Genomic DNA, 7863 nt, shown 5'->3' on the forward strand with positions numbered 1-7863 from the left:
CAGCTGGCCTCGTCTTGGTGACCCACCCCATTTAAGCTTCAGCACCTGGCCACAAGCCAAGCGGAGCTGTTGTGCACTGCCTTCTCAGGGAAACCGAAAGAAAAAACTAATATCCAAAATCAACAGGAAGAGGCTGGGGCTGGGGAAGGAAACAGAACATAGAACTCTGGGCTTTCCTGCTTCCAGAAAGAAAGGCAGAATGAGAGGCTGGGATTTTAGGGGAGGAAAGTCCTGTAAGTGTGAGCCTCCTGCCTGACAGGAAGGAGGGATTCAGCTGGATGGATGTGTCTGTTTCTCTTACAGGCTATTGGTGGGAATGTAAATTAGCTCCATCAGTATGGGAATGGTAGGGAGGTTCCTCAGAAACTAAAATAGGACTACCGTTATGATTCAGTTATACTGCTCTTCTCCATGTGTATGTGAAGGAATCAGAGTCAGCATAGTACAGAGACAGCTGCATCCCCACGTTTATCCCAGCACTGTTCACAAAAGCCAAGTTATGGAATGAGCCTAGGTGTCTGTTAGCAGTTGAATGGATAAAGAAAATATTATATATATACACACACATATATCTATTCATATATGTGCATATATATGGCTGAGTTTATTCAATCATAAAGTACGAAATAAGTTAATTTGCAGGAAAATGGATGAAACTGGCTATCATCATTTTAAGCAAAATAAATTAATCTCAAAAAACCCCAATATCTCACTTTTTTCTCTCCTATGTAGAATGTAGGGGCAATAAAAAAAGACATGAAAGTAGGGACTAATAAGGAAGGGGAATAGGACCAGAGGTAGGGCATGGGGTGTCAAGAGAATTTAAGAAGTAGGGTGGATCTAATGAAAATTTGAATATGCTTGTATAAAATTGCAACAGAGAAACCCATTTTTTTATATGCTTTCTATCCACTCATAATTGTTTTAAAAATGTTTTTAAAAACTGTTGGTTCTAGCTCCTCCCCCACTAATTAGTACTAGTCCAGGACCCTCATAGGGAACACAAGTGTCCTAACTCTTAGCAACTGAGCTCTTTTCCAACTTCTGGTGCTCAGGCTGTGGTGCTGGTATATAATCAGCTATACCCTTCTCTAGCAATGTGAGAGAAACAGAGACTGAGTCCAATGGCTCAGGACATAACTTGTGTTCATCAGGAGGTGCAGAGCAGCGACCACTTTAAGCACGTTGATTTAGTAGTTCATGTCATCCAAGAGCCACACTCTTCCCTGTTCCTCTTTGTATCAGCTTCATCTTCAGGCTGGAAGCAATTGGAAATATTTCATGTTGACATGTTGTTGTCCCCAGGAAGAGAACAGACCAAATGACTTTTCCTCTGAAGCAGGGAACCTTTCCCAGAAGCTGGTCCATGAGTAGATCACCCCACCTGTTTCAAATTAATGAAAATTAGTGTTCTCTCCTGAGGGCCAGAATTAAGGTGAGGCAAGACAGATGTTTACCACCAAACATTTGAGGAACACTTACTTAGGTGCCAACTCTGCATTTACATGACCCTGAAAGTTAGGGCCTCTTTTAATTTTGCACCCTAGGTGCCATAACATTTTTTTTGTTGTTTTTTTTTAATAACACCTTTATTTAAAAATCATGCCTGTAATCCCATTGGCTAGGGAGTTAGAGGCAGGAGGGTCTAGAGTTCAAAGCCACTCTCAGCAACTTATCATGATCCTGACTCCATAAAAAATCAAAAGGACTGGGGATGTGGCTCTGTGGTTAAGTGCCTCTGGCTTCAATCCCTGGCATCCAAAAACAAACACATAAATAAATAAACAAACATAAATTAACACCTTTGCAAAGATAAATATGCATACCATTCTATTTATAACTATTCTGAGAGGCCTAAATTAAGTTACTGGCAGGATGGAGGGAAAAAAAGGGTCAGCATTTAACTGATAGTTTCAAGCTAAACTAATGAAGAAAAAAAAATCACTGCTGCATATTTTTTTCCCCATATTTTCAAAATTAGCCATCAAGACAAAATTGCATTCTGGTTGTATGCTCTACCAACCAAGAAGCCATGAAATCTTGTCTGTAACAGATAAGATATACCTATCCCAGGTCTTTGTTCCCTTCATGTTTCAACCTGGACCCCCAAGGTTAATGATGGCCTGATGTCTCAAGTATTCTGGTGCCTCTGCACCAGTTGAACTGAATGCCATATTTTAGTCCTTTTATTGTTGCTAAAACACAATACTACAGACTGGGTTCATTATGAAGAAAAGAGGTTTAAAGTAGGGCCAAATCTTCACCATGTTGGACTAGAATTTGACTTCCTTAACAAGATCCTCTAAAGCACAAGAAGTAAAATCAAGAATCAATAAATGAAATTCATATCCCATTTAATTCAAATGTATGATATGTGAAGATCATTGTATTGTCATGACAACTAATTAAAAAAAGAATCAACAAATGAAATGGTATCAAACTAAAAAGCTTCTTCTCATCAACAAAAATAAAAACTTGAAGTGAGAACCTACAGATTGGGAGAAAATCTTTAGCATATGCACCTCAGATAAAACATTAATCTTTAGATATATAAAGAACTTAAAAAACATAACACTAACCAACCAACAAACAAAACCCAATCAATAAATGGGCTGAGGAACTGAACAGATGCTTCACAGAAGAAGAAATACAATTATCAACAAATTTATGAAAAAATGTCCAACATCTCTAGCAATTAGAGAAATGCAAATCAAAACTAAGATTTCATCTCACTCCAGTCAGAGTGGGAACATCAAGAATATAGGCAACAATAAATGTTGGTGAGGATGTGGGGGAAAAGGCACATTCCTACATTGCTATTGGGACAGCAAATTATTGCAATCACTATGGAAAGCAGTATGAAACTTCCTCAGAAAACCCAGAATGAAACCACCATTTGACACAGCTATCCCACTCCTCAGTTTATACCCCCAAAGTTTTAAAATCAGCATACTACAGTGACGTGGACATGTCAATGTTTATAGAAGCTCAATTCACAATAGCTAAACTATGGAACCGAATGTGATGTATATCTATATATAGGTATATATCACATTCCATTATATATATATATATATATATATATATATATATATATATATATATATATATGATGGAATATTACTCAGCCTTAAATACGAATGAAGTTATGGCATTTGCAGGTAAATGGATGGAGTTGGAGAATATCATACTAAGCAAAATAAGCCAAAAATCCAAAGGCTGAATGTTTTCTCTGATATGCTGATGCTAATTCCCAATGGGAGGAGAGGCTGGGAAGAATAGAAGTACTTTGGATTAGGGCATGAAGGGAGGAGAAGGGATATGCGGATAGGAAGGATTATAGAATGAAACAGACATTATTACTTTACATACACATATGATTGCATGACCAGAGCGATTCTACAACATGTACAATCAGAAAATTGAGAAACTGTACCCCATTTATGTATGATATATCAAAGCATTCTACTGCCATGTATAAATAACTAAAACAAGTTAAAAAAAAAAAGAAAATAAGTTTATTTTGGCTCACAGTTCTGGTCCAGGTTCAAGGGTTCTTATCTTCAATGGCCTACTTGATGGCAATTATCACAGATCAAAAACAAGAAGGGGCACCTGGACATACACGTGGGGATCATGCATGTGTCCATGACCAGGTGATCCTGTGGTCACCCTGGATAAGAAGATAGTGAGCCAGATGTTATCCCTGAATAACAAAGAGCCATCAGGAGAGACAGGATGGCAGCAGTTGGTAATGTCTGATGGCATGATCTACAAGGAATTGGGATTTTTTGGAGGCATTATCACTTAAGAATGGAGGAGGATACAGATTATAGAATCAGGTTTAGTTCTTTGTGGTTCATCAGGGAGAATGTTGGATTTCAGGGCACTGAAAAGCTCGATGTATGACTTTATTATCATGGAGATCAATTAACAAGACATTGATGAACCAATTAATAAGACTGGTAAAATACCTGAGCTGAATCATTTTGCCAAAAAACCCCAAAACTGGATCTTTAAAATGTGTCCTTTGAAGATGAAGTAACCAAGAACTTAATACTTTAGCTAGGTGCTCTGATGGTGACCAAAGACATCAGTCTGATTTAGAAGAAGGTGATACCATCAGTGATAGGACTTCCAAGTGTGAAGAAGAAAAATCTGATGTTTTTAAGCTTCTTTTTAGATGAAAAAAAAATAATTACAGAATCAGTTTGCCTGTGATGTAAAAGAGAAGCAGAATTCAAAAACTGAACTATTGGGCCATCTCGGGAATTCTCATTAGTCAGGATCCTTGACAAAAACAAAGGGTTATTTTACGCAATGCTGTTAAGCAGAAATTTCCTTTCTTGGTAACTGTTGGAGAAAAGAGTGAAATTCTTATAAACCAAATCTTAAGTATAAATCTTTGATATCCGAACAAGAATCACTTGAGTTTTTTAAATATTTGGATGCAAAGAAAGAAAATTCCAAAATTACCTGTAAGCCGGATACAAAGACCACAGAAAAGCTATCATTTTGTCAACAGAAGTATGGAAAGCTTGTAGAAACCAAATCTTTTCCTGAACAGAATTATAGTGCTGGTGATCTAAATGTAGTGAGAACAGAAAGATTAAAAAAAAACCAAAAAACAAAAAACAAGAAACACACAGTACAGGAAAAGGTCTCTTCTTGAATAAAAACAGGAAAAAAAAGTTATACATACAGCTTTGACTCTATGAAAAAAAAATCTGGAGATGTTTGAAGTGGTAGATTTTTCAGCTATTCAACTTGGAGTGATTCCTTCAGATTTTAGTTATGCAGGCCTTAATGACAAGAAAACTGTCACCTGTTGAGCAATGGTTGTAGAAAACTGATTTCAGGGAGGTTGACAAATATTGGAAAAAAAATTGAAAAGAAAAGAATGAATGTCCCTTAGACTTGGACAGCTCAAAGGGAATTACTTTGGTATTGTCATCAGAAATTTACAAAATCACATAAATGATTCTGGAAATCTGAAAAAGAGAATTTTGAAGGCAATAGAAAATGTTAATAATCAAAATTTTGTGACTTACTATGGACCACAGAGATGTGGAAAGGGAAGGAATGTTCATACAGACCAAATTGGATTGGCTCTGCTGAAGAAAGAAATGCTGAAGACCATAAAATTATTTCTTACACAAGAAGACATGGATAATCTTATGAATAAAGCAAAGAAATATTTTCTTCAAACTGAGGATGCTAAAGGCACACTTTGACTGATGCCTGAATTCAAAGAGAACATGGGTTAGAGCCATTGTATCACTTTCCCATGACAGAGTAGGGTTATATCCAGGCCTGGTTCTCTTTTCCTCATTTCATGGGTTCTTCCAATACTTGGATACAATATTCTATATCCAAAGAATCAATTTGAGCAGTGGTACCTTGAAATACTTAGCAGACATGGACTACAAACACATAGGTTTAACGTACCTACTCTGGAAAGGAAGATACCAGAATGCTATAGTCAGATTTTGAAACATGCCCATCACCTCTCATACCAATGGATGGGAGATTATGATGCTAAAATGAAAGCTTCTCACATCAATGAGTCAACTTGATCTCTTTTGATCTTCAGGCTTCATGTTATGCCACAATTTGAGGGAAACAATAAAACACAATGTTTAAAAACTGATATCCTTAACACATATAGGTCACTCTGAAGGAAAGGGAGCTAAAATTTTTGGAGTATGTATTGATGCCACCTTTAAATTTCACAGCATCCTGAGAAGCTGGAATCTGATGCTTTAAAGTTCCAGGAGACATATAGCAAATAAGTGTCAGAGTCTGAATTAAGATGTATGTGAAAGCCTATGTTCTTTCTATTTTAGGGTGCTTCAGTGAACTTTTATATGTTATAAAAGTTCTAATTTTTCTAAACAATTAGGAATTTATATCATTGTAAGCTAACACTTAAGAAAAAAATTGTGAAATAGAATTCATATCCTCTACCTTCTTCCTTAGAATGGAGATGAAACTAGGTTGCAATGAAATAATTCGTGGTTGGAGAGAAACATAAATGAAGCATTTGCTAATTAATAATGTCATCCATTCCTCTTTTGAAATTATTGCTCATAACTATATATAAAGAAATTATCCATCTTTATGATAGCTAATCCTTTATGAGATAGCCTTTGATAAGGCTTAAATAAATATTTTCATACAGTTATCATATATCAGTGTATGTTGACCCCTAATTTTTTTGGTTATTATTTGAAATACACTTTAGAGTCAGATCTGTGCTCAGATACAGCTCTGATAATTTACCAGTGACTTTGCATTGCCACAGTCTGGCTGGGCACAAATCATGAGCCACTGAAGCAGGAACAAACTTTATTTCTGAACTCCACCAGCACACTCCACACACGCTCCCCGGGAATTCTCTCGAATGCCATGTAGCTCATCCAGGAACCAGCAGCAGGAAATATCCCTCCTCCGGCACTTCCCCAACCAATGGGAACTTTTAGGGAATCCCCATGAAAGCTCAACTGGAACTCAACGGAAACTCTGTGAGAACTCGCTGGTGTCACTTCTCAACCGCTACTTCTGGCAAAAATGCCATGCGTCATCCCGACTCGGCTGTGGCCCTCAACATCTCCCCCCTTTTGTTTAATTAAACAACAAGCAATGTGGCTTAGGGACCGTGCCTGTTAGGCTGTCCAATACTACACATGATCCTTACCAGTCATCAGATGAGCTGACCTCTAGGCTTCAGCCTCCTGTCTTAGGTTGGTACCACTGCAATTGGATCATACCCGTCACTGACTACTGGTCCAGCATACAGCCACACTTGTGGATAGGCCTTTGCACCAGTGTGGGGGGGTGATGTTCATTGCCTCACGTCTGTTGGCCCCTAATTTGGCCTTGGTGCCAGTGCGGGGGGGGGGGTGAGGTTCTTTGCCTCACCTCTGTTGGCTCCCAAATTTTAGACCATCACTAGCAGAAGGGAGGAGGATACAGAAATGCCATGGCACCAAGCCAAATGATGGCTCCTTTGGAAAAATTGTATCACCGGTGACACCATCAGCAAAGATATGCCAGCACTACCACAATTCACTGCACCAACAGATAGTTCACAATGCATACAAGTGATACATAGTCCAGGTAAGTTCTGTAATCAGTTCAAAGCAGAGGAATCCATCAATATGTCCATTTCCTCCCAAAGTAAATCGACTCCTTGATTGAGCATTACTTGTTGAGTTATTATTCATTGATGCATCAGTTTATACAGGTTGTTGTGATAACTATCCAAGAAGCTGTAGTTTGGTTTTAACTTTGTCTTCACCAGCACTGGGATGAAGATAGGAATTCTGGCAATGATGCTAAAAAAAAAAAAAATGTAACATTCCAACAGGTACTAAGAAAACAATTTTCTGAACAATTTACATTATCCTGAACAGAATTATTAAATATAATGAAAAGGAAAGGTGAAAGTAAACAAACAGATCTGTTAACCTCCTTATTTGTTCACATATTAAAACAATCCTCAACAGCTGTTTACCCAATTTAAATTAAACCATTAAAATCACATGAATAAAAAAAATTCAGATCCATTTTTTCATGAGCACTCCTCATATATAATATATGGACATACACACACACAGACATACAACCCAAAACACAAGTGTGCACACAAACATACAACACATAAGACAATAGTAAAGGCCTTGTAGTTTTACACTGTTGAAATCTCCATTGCAATGTTTAAAAACTCCACAGTCAAAAAATAAAACTGATCAGAAAAACATTAACCTAGGTTTGTATGAGCTCAAAAAATAAAATAGAACTTTATGATGTGGGAAAAGGCAATAATAAAATAGATATTGAAAAAAGCATCCTGGTTAATCA

The 7863-nt window shown here is 37.3% G+C and overlaps 1 pseudogene; it reads left to right on the plus strand.

Moving 5' to 3' along the window:
* The first annotated feature begins 3813 nt into the window (after positions 1–3813).
* On the plus strand, positions 3814–5389 carry LOC113178585 (pseudouridylate synthase PUS7L pseudogene; annotated as a pseudogene).
* Positions 5390–7863: the final 2474 nt, after the last annotated feature.

This window comes from Urocitellus parryii, chromosome 8 (assembly GCF_045843805.1).
Source record: "Urocitellus parryii isolate mUroPar1 chromosome 8, mUroPar1.hap1, whole genome shotgun sequence".
NCBI lineage: Eukaryota > Metazoa > Chordata > Mammalia > Rodentia > Sciuridae > Urocitellus > Urocitellus parryii.